This window comes from Aquarana catesbeiana, linkage group LG04 (genome assembly GCF_042186555.1).
Source record: "Aquarana catesbeiana isolate 2022-GZ linkage group LG04, ASM4218655v1, whole genome shotgun sequence".
Taxonomy (NCBI): domain Eukaryota; kingdom Metazoa; phylum Chordata; class Amphibia; order Anura; family Ranidae; genus Aquarana; species Aquarana catesbeiana.
In genome coordinates this window covers 453,571,788-453,594,835 of record NC_133327.1, presented here as the reverse complement: position 1 = coordinate 453,594,835, position 23,048 = coordinate 453,571,788, and positions in this window count along the sequence as shown.

Below are 23,048 nucleotides of genomic sequence, written 5' to 3'. Positions count from 1 at the left end.
TCATGCTACACTGTACCCAAATGAAATTTTTATCATTTTGTTCACACAAATAGAGCTTTGTTTTGGTGGTATTTATTCACCACTTAATTTTTTATTTTTTGTGATATAAGTGAAAAAAGAGCGAATATTTTGAAAAAAACCCCAAAATTTTCTACTTTCTCTTTTAAAAGATATCAAAAAAATTAAATTTTGTAGAAAATTTAGGCAAAAATGTATTCTACCACATGTCTTTGGTAAAAAAAATCCTGATAATTGTATGATCATTGGTTTGTGTGAAAGTTATAGAGTCTACAAGCCATGCTACGCATTATTGAAAATGTATCAATCCTAATGCACTGATGGCCTAATGCACTGATCTCATTTCTTGAGGCCCTAAAATGTCAGGACAGTACAATAACCCCCCAAAAGACCCCTTTTTGGAAAGAAGACAGTCTGAGGTATTTAGTAAGAGGCATAGTGAATTTTTTGAAGTTGAAATTTTTTCCCCACAATGCTTTGGAAAATTAAGAAATATAGATTTTTTTTTTCTTCACTAAATTGTCATATTTACAAGTTATTTCTCACACACGGTGCAGGCATAATTGCAATTACACATCAAAATACATTCTGCTATTCGTCCTGAGTATGGCGATACCCCATGTGTGAGACTTTTCCACAGCCTGGCCACATACAGAGGCCCAACATCCATATAGCACCATCAGGCGTTCTAAAGGCATAAATTACACATTTCATTTTCTGAGTACCTATCACATTTTTGAAGGCCCTGGAGCACCAGGACAATGGAATTACCCACAAAATGACCCCATTTTGGAAAGAAAACAACCCAATGTATATTCGATGAGGCATACTGAGTCTTTTGAACATGTAATTTCTTCCCACAAGTTTTTGGAAAATGTGGAAAGAAAATGAAAACCTATTTTTTTCTCACAAAGTTGTCAATTTAGAAGATCTTTCTAACACATAGCATGTACATAGCCAAAATGACACCCCAAAATACATTCTGCTATTCGTCCTGAGGATGGCGATACCCCATGTGTGAGACTTTTCCACAGTCTGGCCACATACAGAGGCCCAACATTCATATAGCACCATCAGGCGTTCTAAAGGCATAAATTACACATTTCATTTTCTGAGTACCTATCACATTTTTGAAGGCCCTGGAGCACCAGGACAATGGAATTACCCACAAAATGACCCCATTTTGGAAAGAAAACAACCCAATGTATATTCTATGAGGCATACTGAGTCTTTTGAACATGTCATTTCTTTCCACAAGTTTTTGGAAAATGTGGAAAGAAAATGAAAACCTATTTTTTTCTCACAAAGTTGTCAATTTAGAAGATCTTTCTAACACATGGCATGTACATAGCCAAAATGACACCCCAAAATACATTCTGCTATTTGTCCTGAGTATGGCGATACCCCATGTGTGAGACTTTTCCATAGCCTGGCCACATACAGAGGCCCAACATCCATATAGCACCATCAGGCGTTCTAAAGGCATAAATTACACATTTCATTTCCTGAGTACCTATCACATTTTTGAAGGCCCTGGAGCACCAGGACAATGGAATTGCCCTCAAAATGACCCCATTTTGGAAAGAAAACAACCCAATGTATATTCTATGAGGCATACTGAGTCTTTTGAACATGTTATTTCTTTCCACAAGTTTTTGGAAAATGTGGAAAGAAAATGAAAACCTATTTTTTTCTCACAAAGTTGTCAATTTAGAAGATCTTTCTAACACATGGCATGTACATAGCCAAAATGACACCCCAAAATACATTCTGCTACTTATCCTGAGTATGGCGATACCCCATGTGTGAGACTTTTCCACAGCCTGGCCACATACAGAGGCCCAACATGCAAGTAGGACCTCCAGGCTTCTAACACATAGCATGTACACACCAAGAATTACACCCCAAAATACATTCTGCTGAGCAAAAGGTAAAAAAAAAAAGCTCACCTGTGGTTTTAGCAGGCAGGAATACCATTCCAGAGCAGCCAAAGCATTTGTCCAGACAGCCAAAGGAAATGTCCAGGAATTGTCCATGCAGCAGACAGATATGGAAAAGTATGAACATGGTTCAGTACAGTCCAAGGTTTAGCAGGCAGTTCAGGTAACAGGCATAGGCATGGTCAGTCCAGGTGGCAGGCAAAGGCATGGCAAGGTCATGTGGCAGGCAAATGCATGGCAAGGTCATGTGGCAGGCAAAGGCATGGCCAGTTCAGGTGGCAGCAGGCAGCACTTTGTACATTGGCCCTTGGTCAGGTAAGACCTGAGGACAGGGGTAGAGGCTTCTTCCCACCCAAATCTCTATGAAGCCTCCGAGTCTCCAGACCCTAATCCGAGAAAACTAAAAACCCGGAGAAAAATGTTTTCTCCACTCGGAAAACCTTTTCTGGAGCCCCTCACATATGTGAGACCCCTGTGCTGTACAGTGGCAGGGCAAATGATCAGTTCAGGAGGCAGGCAAAAATCATGGTCATTTAACAGTCCGGGTCAATTCACGTTGAAGGCAGAAAGATGTTTGGCAGAGGCATAGTCGTTAACAGTCCGGGTCAATTTACGTTGAAGGCAGAAACATGTTTGGCAGAGGCATAGTCGTTAACAGTCCGGGTCATTCACAGAAATGGCAGATAGTGGAAAAAAATCATCTTCACTGTACTAATAGTATAGTGATGTATGATAGCTCCAATAGCACGTTCCAATACAGAGCCCTGGCTCGGAGGGACATTGGGGACAGTAGTATCGGGTGTCACGGCGAATTCCTCTACTTGCACATACACGACATATTTTTTGGGGTTTGCGACCTGTTTGGGTAAGAGGGAGGATTTCGGGAAAGTGCCTTTCATGGAGTCTGGCTAACGCATCGGAGCGAATTAGTTGAGGGGCTTGGCCTTGGGGATAGAGAAGGGCTGTGAAAACTTCTTCTTGGAATTTTAGATAGGGTAGGGAACTTTGGGTGCACTTAGAAAAAATGATATAGGAATTAAATAGGGCAAGTTGCATCAAATAAATGGCGACTTTCTTGTACCAAAATAGTGATCTCCTGGTGGCCAAGTAGGGCTGCATCATCTGGTCGTTCATATCCACCCCCCCATGTATAGGTTGTACTCATGCACACATTTTGGCTTCTGTATGGGGCCTCCTCTTCTCTGAAGTTCCACCAAGGTGTCGTCATGTATTGTTGAAAGGATGTAGACATCTCTTTTTTTATCTCTCCACTTCACCGCTAGTACTTCTTCAGTTCGCATACTGGCCATTTCACCCTGCTTCAATTTCTTGGCAACCAATCTTTGTGGGAAGCCTTTGCGGTTGGTCCGTGCTGTCCCACAGGCCACAGTGTTCTTTAGGTACAAATGGGGGAAAAGTGGGAGACTAGTGTAGAAATTATCTACGTAAAGGTGGTAACCTTTCCCAAGTAATGGTTGGATCAGCTGCCAGACAATTTTGCCACTTGTTCCCATGTAGGTAGGGCATCCAGGGGGGTTTAGCTGTCTGTCTTTTCCCTCATTAATGATAAAATCATATGTGTAACCCGTGGCCCTGTCACACACCTTATAAAATTTTACCCCACGTCTGGCTCTTTTACTGGGGAGGTATTGTTTTATTCCCAGTCTTCCGGTGAAGTGCACCAGGGATTCATCCACACATATGTTTCTATCAGGGGTAAACATCTCCTTGAAGCTGGCGCAAAAAAAATTGATTAGGGGCCGAATTTTGAATAACTTATCGTAACTGGGATGATTTCGAGGGAGGCATTGGGCATTGTTATTGAAGTGTAAAAATCTCATGATCATCTCATAACGGGTTCTGGGCATAAATGACGAATAGATCGGCATATGGTGGATAGGTTGGGTAGACCAGTAGGAATGGAGTTCATTTTTTTTAGTCAGCCCCATGTTGAGGGTTAGGCCAAGGAAAATTTTAAATTCTTCTACGGTGAGGGGTTTCCAAACAAAAGGACGGGCATATGAGGAACTGGGATTGTTGGCTATATGTTGGCTGGCATATAGATTACATTGCTCCACAATGTAGGTTAGGAGATCATTGGTAAAAAATAAATGAAAATAATAAAGTGGGGTTACATTTTCCGTCTGCATCTGAGGGCCTGGCTGGGCTGTGAAAAGGGGTATTACAGGTTCTACTGATGTATCGGGCAGCCATGTTGGATACAGTAGAACATCTGGGAGGCTAGTATGGGCACTGCCTCGTTGATGGGATCCGTTGCTAGCATCTGGCCTATCTTCTAGGAAGGTTGCAGAAGTGCTGGTGGATGCCTGCCTATCCCGGAAGTCTGCGCTGCTGGTGGATGCCTGCTGGTGGATGCCCTGGAGTGCTGCGCTACTGGTGGATGCCTGCATATCATCCTGGAGTGCTGTGCTGCTGGTGGATGCCTGCTGGTGGATGCCCTGGAGTGCTGCGCTGCTGGTGAATGCCTCCTCCTGCTTATTTCTCCTGATTCTCCTTGTTAGGATTGTATCTTCCTCTGTTTCCAACTCGGAGCCACTGCTTTCCACTGGCTCATAGTCACTATCCGAGTCTGATGGAGAGAATTCCCCGCTACTCTCGTCCGACATACTCTGGAGTATTTGGAGAGCCTCCTCTGCGCTGTAAGACCTTTTTGTCATGTTGGCGGGCAGATGTGTCAGATGGCAGGCGGCAGATGTGCCAGATGGTGGACGGCTGTGCCAGATGGTGGGTGGCTAGATGTGCCTGATGTTGGCGGGCAGATGTGCCTGATCGTGGGCAGATGGTGGCTGGCAGATGTGCCTGATGGCGGGCGGGCAGATGTGCCTGATGATGGTGGGCGGCTGATGTGTCAGCTGATGACGGGCTGATGTGTCAGCTGATGACGGGCTGATGTGTCAGCTGATGACGGTGTCAGATGGCGGGCAACAGATGTGCCTGATGGCGGGCGGCAGATGTGCCTGATGACTGGCGGGCAGATGTGCCTGATGACTGGCGGGCAGATGTGCTTGATGACTGGTGGCCAGATGTGCCTGATGGCAGGCGGGCAGATGTGCCTGATGATGGGCGGCTGATGTGTCAGCTGTTGACAGGCTGATGTGTCAGCTGATAACGGGCTGATGTGTCAGCTGATGACGGGCTGATGTGTTAGCTGTTGATGGTGTCAGATGGCGGGTGACAGATGTGCCTGATGGTGGGCGGCAGATGTGCCTGATGACTGGGGGCAGATGTGCCTGATGACTGGCGGGCAGATGTGCCTGATGACTGGCGGGCAGATGTGCCTGATGACTGGCGGGCAGATGTGCCTGATGACTGGTGGGCAGATGTGCCTGATGACTGGCGGGCAGATGTGCCTGATGGCAGGCGGGCAGATGTGCCTGATCGTGGGCAGATGGTGGCTGGCATATGTGCCTGATGGCAGGCGGGCAGATGTGCCTGATGATGGTGGGCGGCTGATGTGTCAGCTGTTGACCGGCTGATGTGTCAGCTGATGACGGGCTGATGTGTCAGCTGATGACGGTGTCAGATGACGGGCGGCAGATGTGCCTGATGGCGGGCGGCAGATGTGCCTGATGGCGGGCGGCAGATGTGCCTGATGACTGGCGGGCAGATGTGCTTGATGACTGGTGGGCAGATGTGCCTGATGGCAGGCAGGCAGATGTGCCTGATGATGGTGGGTGGCTGATGTGTCAGCTGTTGACAGGCTGATGTGTCAGCTGATAATGGGCTGATGTGTCAGCTGATGACGGGCTGATGTGTTAGCTGTTGACGGTGTCAGATGGCGGGCGACAGATGTGCCTGATGGTGGGCAGCAGATGTGCCTGATGACTGGGGGCAGATGTGCCTGATGACTGGCGGGCAGATGTGCCTGATGACTGGCGGGCAGATGTGCCTGATGACTGGCGGGCAGATGTGCCTGATGGCAGGCGGGCAGATGTGCCTGATGGCGGGCAGATGTGCCTGATGGCAGGCGGGCAGATGAGCCTGATGACTGGCGGGCAGATGTGCCTGATGACTGGCAGGCAGATGTGCCTGATGGCAGGCGGGCAGATGTGCCTGATGATGGTGGGCGGCTGATGTGTCAGCTGTTGACAGGCTGATGTGTCAGCTGACGACGGGCTGATGTGTCAGCTGATGATGGGCTGATGTGTTAGCTGTTGACGGTGTCAGATGGCGGGCGGCAGATGTGCCTGATGACTGGTGGGCAGATGTGCCTGATGACTGGCGGGCAGATGTGCCTGATGACTGGCGGGCAGATGTGCCTGATGGCAGGCGGGCAGATGTGCCTGATGGCGGGCAGATGTGCCTGATGGCAGGCGGGCAGATGTGCCTGATGGATGACGGGCTGATGTGCCGGCTGTTGGCGGACAGATGTGCCCGCTGTTGGCGGACAGATGTGCCAGTTGTTGACGGGCAGATGTTCACTGACAGGTGCTTTCACTGTTTGGGGACACTGTGTTTTGGAGACACTGTGTTTTGGGGACACTAGCTGGGTGATCAGTGGGTAAACAGCAGACAAACAGCTTTATTACTCACTGATCTCCTGGCTGCAGCACAGATCTCTCTTCCTCTCCTCACTGACAGGCTCTGTGTGAGGAGAGGAAGAGATGAGAGCAGTTACTACGCTCTCTATTTACATTTACATGACGACCGTGATTGGACACAGTCGTCATGTGATCAGGAGGGCCAATCACAGGGCCCTCCTGTGTTGTGCTGTCTCTGGGGGACACAGGCAGATCGGGATCGCGCCGCTGCGCGGGCACGTGGCGGCGCGATCTCCTGTCATCTGCCACCCCCTCCCCCTTGTTTACTATACGATGGCTGTGATTACACACAGCCATTGTGCGGATCAGGAGGGCAAATCACATTGCCCTCCTGCTGCTCTGAGATGCGGCGTGTCCGAGTGACACGCGCGCATCGGGATCGCGCGGCTGCGCGGGAGCACGCCCGCGTGATCCCGCTCCTTCTGAAGGATGTTCGGGAACGTCCAGCTCCCACCCGGCCGTATATGTGCAGTGGCCGGGTGGGAAGTGGTTAATAGGAATGAGCTGAACACCCCCCGGTTCGGTTCGCACCAGAACCTGCGAACGGACCGAAAGTTTGCACGAACATTAGAACCCCATTGACGTCTATGGGACTCAAACGTTCAAAATCAAAAGTGCTCATTTTAAAGGCTAATTTGCATGGTATTGTCCTAAAAAGGGTTTGGGGACCCGGGTCCTACCCCAGGGGACATGTATCAATGCAAAAAAAAATTTTTAAAATGGCCGTTTTTTCGGGAGCAGTGATTTTAATGATGCTTAAAGTAAAGAAAAAAAGTGAAATATTCCTTTAAATATCGTACCTGGGGGGTGTCTATATTATGCCTGTAAAGTGGCGCGTGTTTCCCGTGTTTAGAACAGTCACTGCACCAAATGTCATTTTTAAAAGAAAAAATCTCATTTAAAACTGCTTGCGGGTTTAATGTAATGTCGGGTCCTGGCAATATGGATGAAAATCAGTGAGACAAATGGTACCCCCCAGTCCATTACCAGGCCCTTTGGGTCTTGTATGGATATTAAGGGGAACCCCGCACCTAAATTAAAAAAAGGAAAGGTGTGGGGCCACCAGGCCCTATATACTCTGAACAGCAGTATACAGGCGGTGCAAACAAGACAGGGACTGTAGGTTTGTTGTTAAGTAGAATCTGTTTGTCATTTTGAACGGGTACATTTTTAACGTGTTTAGCTCCAGCCAAAATATCTTTTTTAAGCTTTTTGGAAAACATAGGGAAGGGTTATCACCGCTGTGACATTTGTTTTGCTGTCTTTCCTCCTCTTTAGAAGATTTCACCTCACTTTTTGTCCCAATGACAAATGTTTTTTGAGAATTTGAGGTTTTTTGTGGAACAAGGATTGGAAAGCATCAGTGGAAAGGAGAAATGTTTTTCCCATATTAACTCTTACAGGAGAGAATTTCCCTTCCTAGGGGTAGATTTCATCTCACTTCCTGTTGTCTCCTTCCGTTTGTAAGTTAGATGTTTGAAAGTAGGGGCCTGCCCTATATACTCAGCAGAAATTTGGGCCTTAGGTGTTGTTGTGGCCACAACAACGTAAGCCCTCACAGGGCCCTGCTGTGAAATATTAGATCAAGAATTGTAATTACATGCCCCTGTTGAACAGGGGCAGAAAAACTGGGCCTTTGGTGGTGGTGGTGCTGGTGCCACAACACTGTAAGTCCTCACTCGCTCTTGGTGGGTGCAGAAATGGGCCCTGCTGTGAAATATTAGATCAAGAATTGTAATTACATGCCCCTGTTGAATAGGGGCAGAAAAATTGGGCCTTTGGTGGTGGTGGTGGTGCTGGTGCCACAACACTGTAACCCCTCACAGACACTCTAGTTGGAACGCAGGAACGAGCCCTGCAGCAAAGTATTGCATCAAAAATTGTAATTACACGCCCCTGTTAAACAGGGGCAGAAAAATTGGGCCTTAGGCACTGGTGCTGGTGCCCAGAACCAAAAATGTTCTTTTTGGTATAAGGATAGAAGGAGGATAATTACTCAGGGATAGTCACTCAGCATCAGCATAGGCAGTCTTTGAAGGGATCGGAGATTTCAAAAAAAATTATTCGGTTGCATCAGCATCAGGTGCTTGGTAGCTGGTGGTGATCCAAGACTAATTCATTTTTATGAAGGTCAGTCGATCGACCGAGTCGGTGGACAGACGCACCCTGTGATCGGTTACAACGCCTCCAGCAGCACTGAATGTGCTTTCCGAAAGAACGCTGGATGCAGGACAGGCCAGTAGCTCAATTGCATACTGTGCAAGCTCTGGCCAGTGATCCATCCTCAAGACCCAGTAACCCAGAGGATTTTCGGTGGGAAAGGTGTCCAAGTCTGATCTTGCCCCTAGGTATTCCTGCACCATGTAAAACAGACGCTGGTGATGGTTGCTGGAACCGATCATACCTTGGGGCTGCGGACCAAAAAATTGTCTGAACGCATCGGTCAGACGGCCACCTTCTCCACCGCTCCTTCTTTGACTGACCGAAGCCTCAGCAACACGTTGTCCAGAAACAGGAGTTTGTAACCTCCCAGTCTCTGGGAACGTATTGCACAGACCTTTCTGCAAGGCCTCCCGAAGATGTTTCATCCTCTGCTCCCTCTGCGATGGCAAGATAAGGTCCGCAACCTTACCCTTGTAACGTGGATCAAGGAGGGTTGCCAGCCAGTTTTGGTCCTTCTCCTTGATACCACGAATACGAGGATCCTTACGCAGGCTTTGCAGGATCAGGGAGGCCATGCAGCGTACGTTTGCTGAGGCATTCGGTCCGGAGTCCTCTGGGTCACTAAGGACGACATGGTCCGCAGCCACCTCCTCCCAGCCACGTACAAGTCCATGTGTTTCTTGGGACTGATCCCTTAAAGACTGCTGCTGATGCTGAGTGCCAGGCTCCACCTCCATACTGACACAATCTTCCTCCTCCTCCTCCTCCTCGTCCTCTTCCTGTGTGATCGGCGGGCACGCAGGAACACTGTCTGGATAAAGGGGGCCTTGAGAGCTAAGGAAGTCCTCCTCTTCCTGCCTCTGTTCTGCCTCAAGTGCCCTGTCCATTATTCCACGCAGCGTGTGCTCCAAAAGGTGGACAAGGGGGACAGTGTCACTGATGCATGCACTGTCACTGCTCACCATCCTCGTGGCCTCCTCAAATGGTGACAGGACAGTGCATGCATCCCTGATCATGGCCCACTGGCGTGGGGAAAAAAAAACAAGCTCCCCTGACCCTGTCCTGGTGCCATAGTCGCACAGGTACTCATTGATGGCCCTCTGCTGCGTGTGCAGCCGCTGCAGCATGGCCAACGTTGAGTTCCACCTGGTGGGCATGTCACATATTAGGCGGTTCTTGGGCAGGTTAAACTCCTTTTGGAGGTCCATCAGCCGAGCACTGGCATTATATGACCGGCGGGAATGCACACAGACTTAACTGGCCTGCCTCAGGACATCCTGTAAGCCCGGGTACCTGCCCAAGAACCGCTGCACCACCAAGTTAGGGACGTGAGCCAAACAGGGCACATGGGTCATTTGTCCCTGTCGGAGGGCAGAGAGGAGGTTGGTGCCATTGTCGCAAAACCACCATTCCTGCCTTAAGTTGGCATGGTGTCAACCACCTCTGAACCTGCCCCTGCAGAGCTGACAGAACCTCTGCCCCAGTGTGGCTCCTGTCCCCCAAGCACACCAGCTCAAGCACCGCATGGCATCTTTTGGCCTGCGTACTTGCGTAGCCCCTTGAACGGCTACGGAGCACCGCTGGTTCCGAGGACAAAGCACAGGAAGAGGCCATGGAGGAAGAAGAAGAGGAGGGGGTGGAGGAGAGAGGTGTGTCACAATCATTAGCATTTTGGAGGCGTGGTGGCGGAACAACCTCCAACACTACTGCACCTTGTCCTGCATCCTTCCCAGCTGCCAGCAGAGTCACCCAATGCGCCGTGAAACTTAGGTAACATCCTTGTCCATGCCTGCTGGACCATGAGTCAGCGGTGATATGCAACTTACCGCTGACCGCCCTGTCCAGTGAGGCATGGACATTGCCTTCCACATGCCGGTAGAGAGCCGGAATCGCCTTCCATGAGAAAAAGTGGCGTTTGGGTACCTGCCACTGAGGAACCGTACATTCCACAAACTCACGGAAGGGGGCAGAGTCTACCAACTGAAAAGGCAGCAGTTGAAGTGCTAGCAATTTTGCCAAGCTAGCATTCAACCGCTGGGCATGTGGATGGCTGGGAGCAAACTTCTTTCGGCGGTGCAGCAGCTGGGGCAGGGAAATTTGCCTGGTACAATCTGACGTCGGTGTACCAAAAGCAGATTGCCCACAAGTACTTGGCTGTGACACACCTAATTCTACACCTTCATTCCTCTCAGTGCAGGTCTCAGAGAGGACTGAAGGTATAGTGGGGTTGGAAATCTCAGCTAATGAGGAGCAAGGAGAGGTCCTCTTTGTTCTTTGGTGTGGGTCTTTTAGATACGCTTGCCAACGAACTGCATGGCAGGTCAACATATGTCTGGTCAAGCATGTGGTACCCAAGCGGGAGATGTTTTGGCCACGCGAGATACGCTTGAGACATATGTTGCATCGTCTGTTCGCCCGTTCGCCGAATTGCGAACGATATGGGCCATTCGCGCCAAATTCGTGTTGTGCGTCACGGCCCATAATTCACTGCGGCATCGCAGTGCATTGCTGGCTGATGATTGGACAAGCATGCACTATGACCTGCATGCTTGGCCAATCACAGCGCCGCCTGAACAGAGAGCCGTAATTGGCCAAAGCCAAGGAGGCTTTGGCCAATTATGGCTCAGGGGATTTAGTACACGCCCCACACTATATAAGGCCGTCTGCACGGCGGCCCTGTGTAGTGTGTGTTCCGGCGTTCATTGAGAGAGAGAGACAGACAGTAACATTTGATTTGAGTTAGATAGATTAGGCAGAACAGTCAGTCAGTTAGCTGCACTTACAGTGTATTGTGTATATATATGCATCCCAGGTGTTGCATATATATATATATATATACACTGTATTCAGTTTAGCTAGATCTGTTCTTGTTATCTTCCTACTGACAGGCAGGCTTGTCTTGTTACAGTATTTACAGCTACCTGAAGAAAATTACTGGTGTTCTTTTGATCCTATTAGTACCACAGTCAGGCAGCTAGACTATTTACAGTTAGTGCAGTGTGTCCTGCTCACAGTGTTCAGCTAGATCCGTTCCTGTTATCTTCTTACTGACAGGCAGGCTTGTCTTGTTACAGTATATACAGCTACCTGAAGAAAATTGCTGGTGTTCTTTTGATCCTATTAGTACCACAGTCAGGCAGCTAGACTATTTACAGTTAGTGCAGTGCATCCTGCTCACAGTGTTCAGCTAAAACTACAAGTTAGTGAGGTGCATCCTGCTCACAGTGTTCAGCTAAACCTACAAGTTAGTGGGGTGCATCCTGCTCACAGTGTTCAGCTAAACCTACAAGTTAGTGAGGTGCGTCCTGCTCACAGTGTTCAGCTAAACCTACAAGTTAGCGGGGTGCGTCCTGCTCACAGTGTTCAGCTAAACCTACAAGTTAGTGGGGTGCGTCCTGATCACAGTGTTCAGCTAAACCTACAAGTTAGTGGGGTGCATCCTGCTCACAGTGTTCAGCTAAACCTACAAGTTAGTGGGGTGCGTCCTGCTCACAGTGTTCAGCTAGATCCGTTCCTGTTATCTTCTTACTGACAGGCAGGCTTGTCTTGTTACAGTATATACAGCTACCTGAAGAAAATTACTGGTGTTTTTTTGATCCTATTAGTACCACAGTCAGGCAGCTAGACTATTTACAGTTAGTGCAGTGCGTCCTGCTCACAGTGTTCAGCTAGATCCGTTCCTGTTATCTTCTTACTGACAGGCAGGCTTGTCTTGTTACAGTATATACAGCTACCTGAAGAAAATTACTGGTGTTCTTTTGATCCTATTAGTACCACAGTCAGGCAGCTAGACTATTTACAATTAGTGCAGTGCGTCCTGCTCACAGTGTTCAGCTAAACCTACAAGTTAGTGGGGTGCGTTCTGCTCACAGTGTTCAGCTAAACCTACAAGTTAATGTGGTGCGTCCACCTCACAGTGTTCAGCTAAACCTACAAGTTAGTGGGGTGCGTCCACCTCACAGTGTTCAGCTAAACCTACAAGTTAGTGCAGTGCATCCTGCTCACAGTGTTCAGCTAGATCCGTTCCTGTTATCTTCTTACTGACAGGCAGGCTTGTCTTGTTACAGTATATACAGCTACCTGAAGAAAATTGCTGCTGTTCTTTTCATCCTATTAGTACCACAGTCAGGCAGCTAGACTATTTACAGTTAGTGCAGTGCGTCCTGCTCAGTGTTCAGCTAAACCTACAAGTTAGTGGGGTGTGTCCTGCTCACAGTGTTCAGCTAAACCTACAAGTTAGTGGGGTGTGTCCTGCTCACAGTGTTCAGCTAAACCTACAAGTTAGTGCGGTGCGTCTTGCTCACAGTGTTCAGCTAAACCTACAAGTTAGTGGGGTGCGTCCTGATCAGTGTTCAGCTAAACCTACAAGTTAGTGGGGTGCGTCCTGATCAGTGTTCAGCTAAACCTACAAGTTAGTGGGGTGCGTCCACCTCACAGTGTTCAGCTAAAGCTACCTGTAGAAGGTTGGTGGTGTTCTCATACTACAGGCAGGCAGTTGATTTTGCTAGCTGCAGTATCAGTACAGTGGAGTGGATGACCAAGCCGTCCTCATCCTCCTCATCCTCTCTCACCCATGCCCAGGGTACTTTGTCTGGCAAAGCAGCGGCCTCTTCCCTCGGCTCAATGTCATCAGTGACTTCCCTAGCCCCACCATGTCCTCCTGAGGAGTCCCTCGAACTGTTTGACCACAGTGTTGGGTACATGCTCCAGGAGGATGCCCAGCGTTTGGAAAGCTCTGATGATGATACTGAGCTCGATGAAGGCAGTAACATGAGCACGGACAGAGGGGGTGCCCAAGAAGGACAGCAATCTGGCAGTCATGCTCCCTCTGCTGCAGCATACTGCCAGGTTTGCTCCAGTGATGAGGAGGGAGGGGATGATGAGGTCACTGACTCAACTTGGGTGCCTGATAGGAGAGAGGAGGAGGAGGAGGAGGAGGAGGAGGAGGTGGCACATCATAAGGGCAGCACATTGACTGCATCACACCCCAAAGCTCCACATGTGCAGGGCGCTGCAGTCTCTGTGCATTATTAAAAAAGTTCTTTGGTGTGGGCCTTTTTTGAAACGAGTGCATCAGATCGCACCGCTGCTATTTGCAACATATGTCTCAAGCGTATCTCGCGTGGCCAAAACATCTCCCGCTTGGGTACCACATGCTTGACCAGACATATGTTGACCTGCCATGCAGTTCGTTGGCAAGCGTATCTAAAAGACCCACACCAAAGAACAAAGAGGACCTCTCCTTGCTCCTCATCAGCTGAGATTTCCAACCCCACTGTACCGTCAGTCCTCTCTGAGACCTGCACTGAGAGGAATGAAGGTGTAGAATTAGGTGTGTCACAGCCAAGTACTTGTGGGCAATCTGCTTTTGGTATACCGACGTCAGATTGTACCAGGCAAATTTCCCAGCCCCAGCTGCTGCACCGCCGAAAGAAGTTTGCTCCCAGCCATCCACATGCCCAGCGGTTGAATGCTAGCTTGGCAAAATTGCTAGCACTTCAACTGCTGTCTTTTCAGTTGGTAGACTCTGCCCTCTTCTGTGAGTTTGTGGAATGTGCGGTTCCTCAGTGGCAGGTACCCAAACGCCACTTTTTCTCACGGAAGGCGATTCCGGCTCTCTACCGGCATGTGGAAGGCAATGTCCATGCCTCGCTGGACAGGGCGGTCAGCGGTAAGGTGCATATTACCGCTGACTCATGGTCCAGCAGGCATGGACAGGGACATTGCCTAAGTTTCACGGCGCATTGGGTGACTCTGCTGGCAGCTAGGAAGGATGCAGGACAAGGTGCAGTAGTGTTGGAGGTTGTTCCGCCACTACGCCTCCAAAATGCTAATGATTGTGACACACTTCTCTCCTCCACCCCCTCCTCTTCTTCTTCCTCCATGGCCTCTTCCTGTGCTTTTTCCTCTGAACCAGCGGTGTTCCGTAGCCGTTCAAGGGGCTACGCAAGTACGCAGGCCAAAAGATGCCATGCGGTGCTTGAGCTGGTGTGCTTGGGGGACAGGAGCCACACTGGGGCAGAGGTTCTGTCAGCTCTGCAGGGGCAGGTTCAGAGGTGGTTGACGCCACGCCAACTTAAGGCATGAATGGTGGTTTGCGACAATGGCACCAACCTCCTCTCTGCCCTCCGACAGGGACAAATGACCCATGTGCCCTGTTTGGCTCACGTCCTTAACTTGGTGGTGCAGCGGTTCTTGGGCAGGTACCCGGGCTTACAGGATGTCCTGAGGCAGGCCAGGAAAGTCTGTGTGCATTTCCGCCGGTCATATAATGCCAGTGCTCGGCTGACGGACCTCCAAAAGGAGTTTAACCTGCCCAAGAACTGCCTAATCTGTGACATGCCCACCAGGTGGAACTCAACGTTGGCCATGCTGCAGCGGCTGCACACGCAGCAGAGGGCCATCAATGAGTACCTGTGCGACTATGGCACCAGGACAGGGTCAGGGGAGCTTGGTTTTTTTTCCCCACGCCAGTGGGCCATAATCAGGGATGCATGCACTGTCCTGTCACCATTTGAGGAGGCCACGAGGATGGTGAGCAGTGACAGTGCATGCATCAGTGACACTGTCCCCCTTGTCCACCTGTTGGAGCACACGCTGCGTGGAATAATGGACAGGGCATTGAGGCAGAACAGAGGCAGGAAGAGGAGGACTTCCTTAGCTCTCAAGGCCCCCTTTATCCAGACAGTGTTCCTGCGTGCCCGCCGATCACACAGGAAGAGGACGAGGAGGAGGAGGAAGATTGTGTCAGTATGGAGGTGGAGCCTGGCACTCAGCATCAGCAGCAGTCTTTAAGGGATCAGTCCCAAGAAACACATGGACTTGTACGTGGCTGGGAGGAGGTGGCTACGGACCATGTCGTCCTTAGTGACCCAGAGGACTCCGGACCGAATGCCTCAGCAAACCTACGCTGCATGGCCTCCCTGATCCTGCAAAGCCTGCGTAAGGATTCTCGTATTCGTGGTATCAAGGAGAAGGACCAATACTGGCTGGCAACCCTCCTTGATCCACGTTACAAGGGTAAGGTTGCGGACCTTATCTTGTCATCGCAGAGGGAGCAGAGGATGAAACATCTTCGGGAGGCCTTGCAGAAAGGTCTGTGCAACGCGTTCCCAGAGACTGGGAGGTTACAAACTCCTGTTTCTGGACAACGTGTTGCTGAGGCTTCGGTCAGTCAAAGAAGGAGCGGTGGAGAAGGCGGCCGTCTGACCGATGCGTTCAGACAATTTTTTGGTCCGCAGCCCCAAGGTATGATCGGTTCCAGCAACCATCGCCAGCGTCTGTTTTACATGGTGCAGGAATACCTAGGGGCAAGATCAGACTTGGACACCTTTCCCACCGAAAATCCTCTGGGTTACTGGGTCTTGAGGATGGATCACTGGCCAGAGCTTGCACAGTATGCAATTGAGCTACTGGCCTGTCCTGCATCTAGCGTTCTTTCAGAACGCACATTCAGTGCTGCTGGAGGCGTGGTAACCGATCACAGGGTGCGTCTGTCCACCGACTCGGTCGATCGACTGACCTTCATAAAAATGAATCAGTCTTGGATCACCACCAGCTACCAAGCACCTGATGCTGATGTAACCGAATAATTTTTTTTGAAATCTCAGATCCCTTCAAAGACTGCCTATGCTGATGCTGAGTGACTATCCCTGAGTAACTATCCTCTTCCTCCTCAATCATCACGCTGATAGCTTGTAAGAACATTTTTGGTTCTGGGCGCCACCACCAGTGCCTAAGGCACAATTTTTCAGCCCCTGTTTAACAGGGGCGTGTAATTACAATTTTTGATGCAATACTTTGCAGCAGGGCTTGTTCCTGCGTTCCAACTAGAGTGTCTGTGAGGGGTTGCAGTGTTGTGGCACCAGCACCACCACCACCACCACCACCACCACCAAAGGCCCAATTTTTCTGCCCCTGTTCAACAGGGGCATGTAATTACAATTCTTGATCTAATATTTCACAGCAGGGCCCATTTCTGCACCCACCAAGAGTGAGTGAGGACTTACAGTGTTGTGGCACCAGCACCACCACCACCAAAGGCCCAGTTTTTCTGCCCCTGTTCAACAGGGGCATGTAATTACAATTCTTGATCTAATATTTCACAGCAGGGCCCTGTGAGGGCTTACGTTGTTGTGGCCACAACAACACCTAAGGCCCAAATTTCTGCTGAGTATATAGGGCAGGCCCCTACTTTCAAACATCTAACTTACAAACGACTCCTACTTGCAAACAGAAGGAGACAACAGGAAGTGAGATGAAATCTACCACTAGGAAGGGAAATTCTCTACTGTAAGAGTTAATATGGGAAAAACATTTCTCCTTTCCATTGATGCTTTCCAATCCTTGTTCCACAAAAAAACCCAAATTCTCAAAAAACATTTGTCATTGGGACAAAAAGTGAGGTGAAATCTTCTAAAGAGGAGGAAAGACAGCAAAACAAATTTCACAGGGGTGATAACCCTTCCCTATGTTTTCCAAAAAGCTTAAAAAAGATATTTTGGCTGGAGCTAAACACGTTAAAAATGTACCCGTTCAAAATGACAAACAGATTCTAGTTAACAACAAACCTACAGTCCCTGTCTTGTTTGCACCGCCTGTATACTGCTGTTCAGAGTATATAGGGCCTGGTGGCCCCACACCTTTCCTTATTTTAATTTGGGTGCGGGGTTCCCCTTAATATCCATACAAGATCCAAAGGGCCTGGTAATGGACTGGGGGGTACCCATGCCGTTTGTCTCACTGATTTTCATCCATATTGCCAGGACCCGACATTACATTAAACCCGCAAGCAGTTTTAAATGAGATTTTTTTCCTTTAAAAATTACATTTGGTGCAGTGACTGTTCTAAACACGGGAAACATGCGCCACTTTACAGGCATACTATAGACACCCCCCAGGTACGATATTTAAAGGAATATTTCACTTTTTTTTTTTTTTTACTTTAAGCATCATTAAAATCACTGCTCCCGAAAAAACGTCCGTTTTTAAAAGTTTTTTTTGCATTGATACATGTCCCCTGGGGTAGGACCCGGGTCCCCAAACCCTTTTTAGGACAATACCATGCAAATTAGCCTTTAAAATGAGCACTTTTGATTTCGAACGTTCGAGTCCCATAGACGTCAATGGGGTTCTAACGTTCGTGCGAACTTTCGGTCCGTTCGCAGGTTCTGGTGCGAACCGAACCGGGGGGTGTTCGGCTCATCCCTAATGTGTATAGCACAAACGCATTAGCATGCACACTAAGCATCGTGTGTGTAGGTAGGCACATGTCATGCTTGGCATTGACATTGGTGCCAAATAGCCTATTTAGGCTGGATTGTGACATGAATAGATTAGAGTGGTCTTCAGCTAGTTCCTGCTTTACCTGTGCCATGACCTGCTACATTTGCCTTCCAGCTCACAGCCAGGCTTGCCTTTGTTGACTGTACAGTTCACAATGCTTCCCAACCATTTTCGTCTGTGAAAGATGCTGACATTCTTCCTCATCCTTTGTCAGGGGTCCTGTAACATACTCCTACAAGTAATTTACTATTTTGCACTCTTATGGAGCTCCAGCCATAATGACTCTATTCTGTATTGGCTTATGTATGTGCTACATACAGTAAGCAGTGCTGTATTCCAGCAACCGTATCAGTAATTTCCCCTTTTCTCTGGATATAGGGAGTCTCCCGAACTGCATCTCTGCCATTAAGAAGCCTAAGGCAAGGCTTTCCCTCATTGGCTGAGGTTGGGAGGTGGGTGTATGGCGTCACGATTACCCCCTCGGTGAAGTCTTGTATTCATTGATAAAATTTTAAGGCTTCTTCTGAATGGTGGAGATTTGGTGCAGGTGAGCCTCTCTACATTCAGGAGTAGAAAAGCAGTCACTGATACTGCTGCCATAACACAGTACCGCTTAATGTATGTAGTACAAGCTACTGCAGTACAGTATATTACAGCCTAAGCAGTCCTTTCTGGGATGCAAATGATCAGTTTGGCCCAAACTATCCCATCAAATTTATTTTAAAGTGCCAGGAAACCTGGAAATCTTTTTTAACATAACTAAAGAAGACATCACTATAATCGTTCAGTGTCCGCCACTCCTCCCTGCCAATTCCTCCACTGGCCTCCATTGCCCAATGAATAAAATTCAAAACGCTAACGATTACATACACAGCCATTTACAATTCTGGCCCGAGCTACATCACCTATCTTATCTCCATATATCACCCAATGTCCTGTCTGCTCCACCCAAGACCTTCTGCTCTCTAGCTCCCTTGTCTCCTCCTCCAATGCTCATCTCCAGGACTTCTCCAGAGCCTCTCCCATTCTCTGGAACTCACTACCCCAATCTGTCCGGTTATCTCCTACTCAGTCCATTTTTAGGTGATCCCTGAAAACTCATCTCTTCAGGGAGGCCTATCCTGCCTCCAGTTAACAACCAAATCTCCTTCTACTTCCCTCATCAGTTCATCCCTTAGTCACTACCTTTTTGTTTCACCAGCCCCTTCCTCTTAGATTGTGAGCTCGCAGGAGCAGGGCCTTTCTAACCGTCTTGTTCTGAATTGTACTGTTGGTGTATTGTCTCCCTTTATATTGTAAAGCGCTGCACAAACTGTTGGCGCTATATAAATCCTGTATACTAATAATAATAATAATATATAAATACATAGGAAAATCAGGAATGCAAGATGCAGATCTTTAGTATGCTCTAGCAGCAACTAACAGAATAACAAAATGTTAACATTTACAGGCCGAGTGATCTAGAACTGCTTAAGTCTTTCAGTTTCAGCACAATGTAGCCCAATTAATGCTACAATTTGATAACAGTAATGATGTATAAACATATAAAACAATAAGAGGGAGCCATTTGTATTCTATAAAGGCAATAAAAGTACATAAATCCAATGGCTGTTACAATCATATCTTTTAGATAATAATGGAATTAAATTGATAAATGCTTTTTATAGTTTTATAGCCTTGTTGGTTTCTTTCCATCCTTTTATTGCCACATTCTGATTAACTACATTGGCAGTGGAAATGTATTTTAGTTATTACAGGTAATTATATAGCCCTGACAATTTATGCAGTGCTTTACATATATACAGTAAATATATTACATAAATAGTTACATAGTAGGTGAGGTTGAAAAAAGACACACGCCCATCAAGTCCAACCTATGTGTATGATTATATGTCAATATTACATTGTATATCCCTGTATGTTGTGGTCTTTCAGGTGCTTATCTAACAGTTTTTTGAACCTATCTGCTCCCCGTTGAGACCACCGCCTGTGGAAGGGAATTCCACATCCTTGCAGCTCTTACAGTAAAGAACCCTCTACGTAATTTAAGGTTAAACCTCTTTTCTTCTAATTTTAATGAGTGACCACGTGTCTTGTTGAACTCCCTTCCGGGAAAACGTTTTATCCCTATTGTGGGGTCACCAGTACGGTATTTATAAATTGAAATCATATACCCTCTCAAGCGTGTCTTCTCCTGAGAGAATAAGTTCAGTGCTCGCAACCTTTCCTCATAACTAATATCCTCCAGACCCTTTATTAGCTTAGTTGCCCTTCTTTGTACTCGCTCTGTTTCCAGTACATCCTTCCTGAGGACTGGTGCCCAGAACTGGACAGCATACTCTAGGTGCGACCGGACCAGAGTCTTGTAGAGCGGGAGAATTATCTTTTTTTTTTCTGGAGTTGATTCCCTCATTCTGTTTGCTTTGTTAGCAGCAGCTTGGCAGGCTCAGCAATGGCATGCAATATCATCTACTAGGACCCCCAGGTCCTTTTCCATTCTAGATTCCCCCAGAGGTTCTCCCCCCAGTGTATAGATTGCATTCATATTTTTGTCACCCAAATGCATTATTTTACTTTTTTCTACATTAAACCTCATTTGCCATGTAGTTGCCAACCCCATTAATTTGTTCAGATTTTTTGCAAGGTTTCCACATCCTGTGGAGAAGTTATTGCCCTGCTTAGCTTAGTATCATCTGCAAATACAGAGATTAAACTGTTTACCCCATCCTCCTGGTCGTTTATGAACAAAATAAATAGGATTGGTCCCAGCACAGAACCCTGGGGGACCCCACTACCCACCTCTGACCATTCCTAGTACTCCCCATTTATCACCACCCTCTGAACTCTCCTTGTAGACAGTTTTCAATCCATATACTTACCTTTTGGTCCATGCCAACGGACCTTATTTTGTACAGTAAACGTTTATGGGAAACTGTGTCAAATGCTTTTCATGTCATTCCCTGCCCTCAAGGAGCTTACAATCTAAGGTCCCTAACCATAGGCATTCACAAGGGGTGTGCCGGTTGTGAATGGGCACACTCTTATTACCGCATGTGCATTGGCATTATCCAGGGCTTTTTTTTTTTTTTTTTTTTTTTTTTTAGCCTTAACATCCGGCTCACCGCTCACTACCATCACTTGCAAAAACGTAACAGCGCTTCTCTGCTGGTGGCTCAAAGAATGCTCCCTTCCCTGCATATCCCCATGACAGCAGAGGAGGAAGAGAAAAGGACACAGCCACTCTAATCCCACAGTGGAAGCTCATCAAGAAGCCGGCGCTGGGAACCTGCACTCAGCGCAGCGCACTCCTAAAGCCTGCACTCTGTATGCAGCACACTCCTCAACCCATAGCACACTTTGAAACTTTCACTCTGTACGTAGCTCGCTCCTGAAGCCTGCACTCTGTGCATAGCGCACTCCTGAACCCATGCATTTTGTCCATAGCTCACTCCTGAACAATGCACTTGGGTATTTACCAATGCCCCATTAAGACTCTTCCACTGCAATTTGTCCCCACCTACCATTTGATGCGACATGCTAACCCTCCTCTACAACCCCCAATGACCCCCCTCACAGAGTGAAGGGGGGCCTGGTTGAGTTCCTGCACCTATTCTCTGAGAAAAAAAAGCCGTGTGTGTGTGTGTGTGTGTGTGTGTGTGTGTGTGTGTGTGTGTGTGTGTGTGTATATATATATATATATATATATAATATATATTTATTATATACACACACACACACACACACACACACACACACACACGCTTGAGCTCTATGGTGCACACCTATGTTTCTAACTCACATTTGGACAAACTATGGACAATTTAGACAGGAGCCAATTAACCTACCACTTCAGTAAAGGAATGCAGAGACCTAACCCATAGTGTGTGACACCACATCCAAAATAGTACAAAAAAAAGAGCAAAAATTGTATAGGACGGTTGCCACTGTAATCCCAAGTAGGAATAGACTATGCATATATGTATACAATTCTAAATTATAGCAACCTATAAAAAACATCATAAAAACATATCAAGAAAATTGTACATTCCACATTGATACAACATTCTCCCATGTATCAAATGGCTAAATACAGAGAAACTAACTTTTTGGCCCAAAAATAATGAAACTTAGTAATTGGAGAGATGGATATACAATCCTCTTCCATGTTCAGGGCCAGACGACGGAATCGGTGTACCATCACCAATGGATCAGTACGCGTTTAGACAACAGCTTCTTCAAGAGATCCTATTGGTACCAGACGTCTCATCTACTCCCTGCGAGGAGGTCTTTTGCAGCTGGGATCAGAACAGACCAAAAGTAGAAGTTTCATATATGAGAGAACCAGTTTGGACAAGGAATTACCTGTCCATGTGGCACGTTATAGCCGTATTACACAGTACTGTACAACATTTGAAGTCCACTCGGCATTTGCGCATACAAGTACAGGCTTTACCTGTGGGTGAGTCCTCTTCTTTGACTGCATTGTATGCAATGCACACTCCTCCCAGAGCTGGTTGTACATGACTTCTCTCCCTCCCATGTTGTGGATTAGGCACTCCATGTTTCTAATTTTTGGTCTGGTACCAATAGGCATCACTAAAATGCGTAGTTATCCATTGGTGATGGTACACTGATTCTGTCGTTTGGCCCTGCACATGGAAGATTATCGAATGCACAATTTTCTTGATATGTTTTTAATAACTTTTTTATGTTCTAATAAATTTTGAATTTTATACATATATGAGTACTCTCTTACTACTTGTGATTATAGTGTCAACAGTTAAAGTCCTATACAATCTTTGCTCTTTTTTGATTTAACCTACCAACATGTCTTTGCTGTGTGGGAGGAAACCAATGCAGGTACAGGGAGAACATGCAAACTCTAGGCAGGTGGTGCCATAGTTGGGATTCAATCCAACAATCCTAGTGCTGCCAGGTGGAAGTACTAACCACGTAGTCCATTGTGCTGCCCAAATAAGTAAATATATGCAATTCTGCTCTGGATCAGCAGGATTGGGTCCAAAGATGGCCATAGGCTGGTTAACAATTTTTTTTAGGGCCCTTGGGATTGATTTACTAT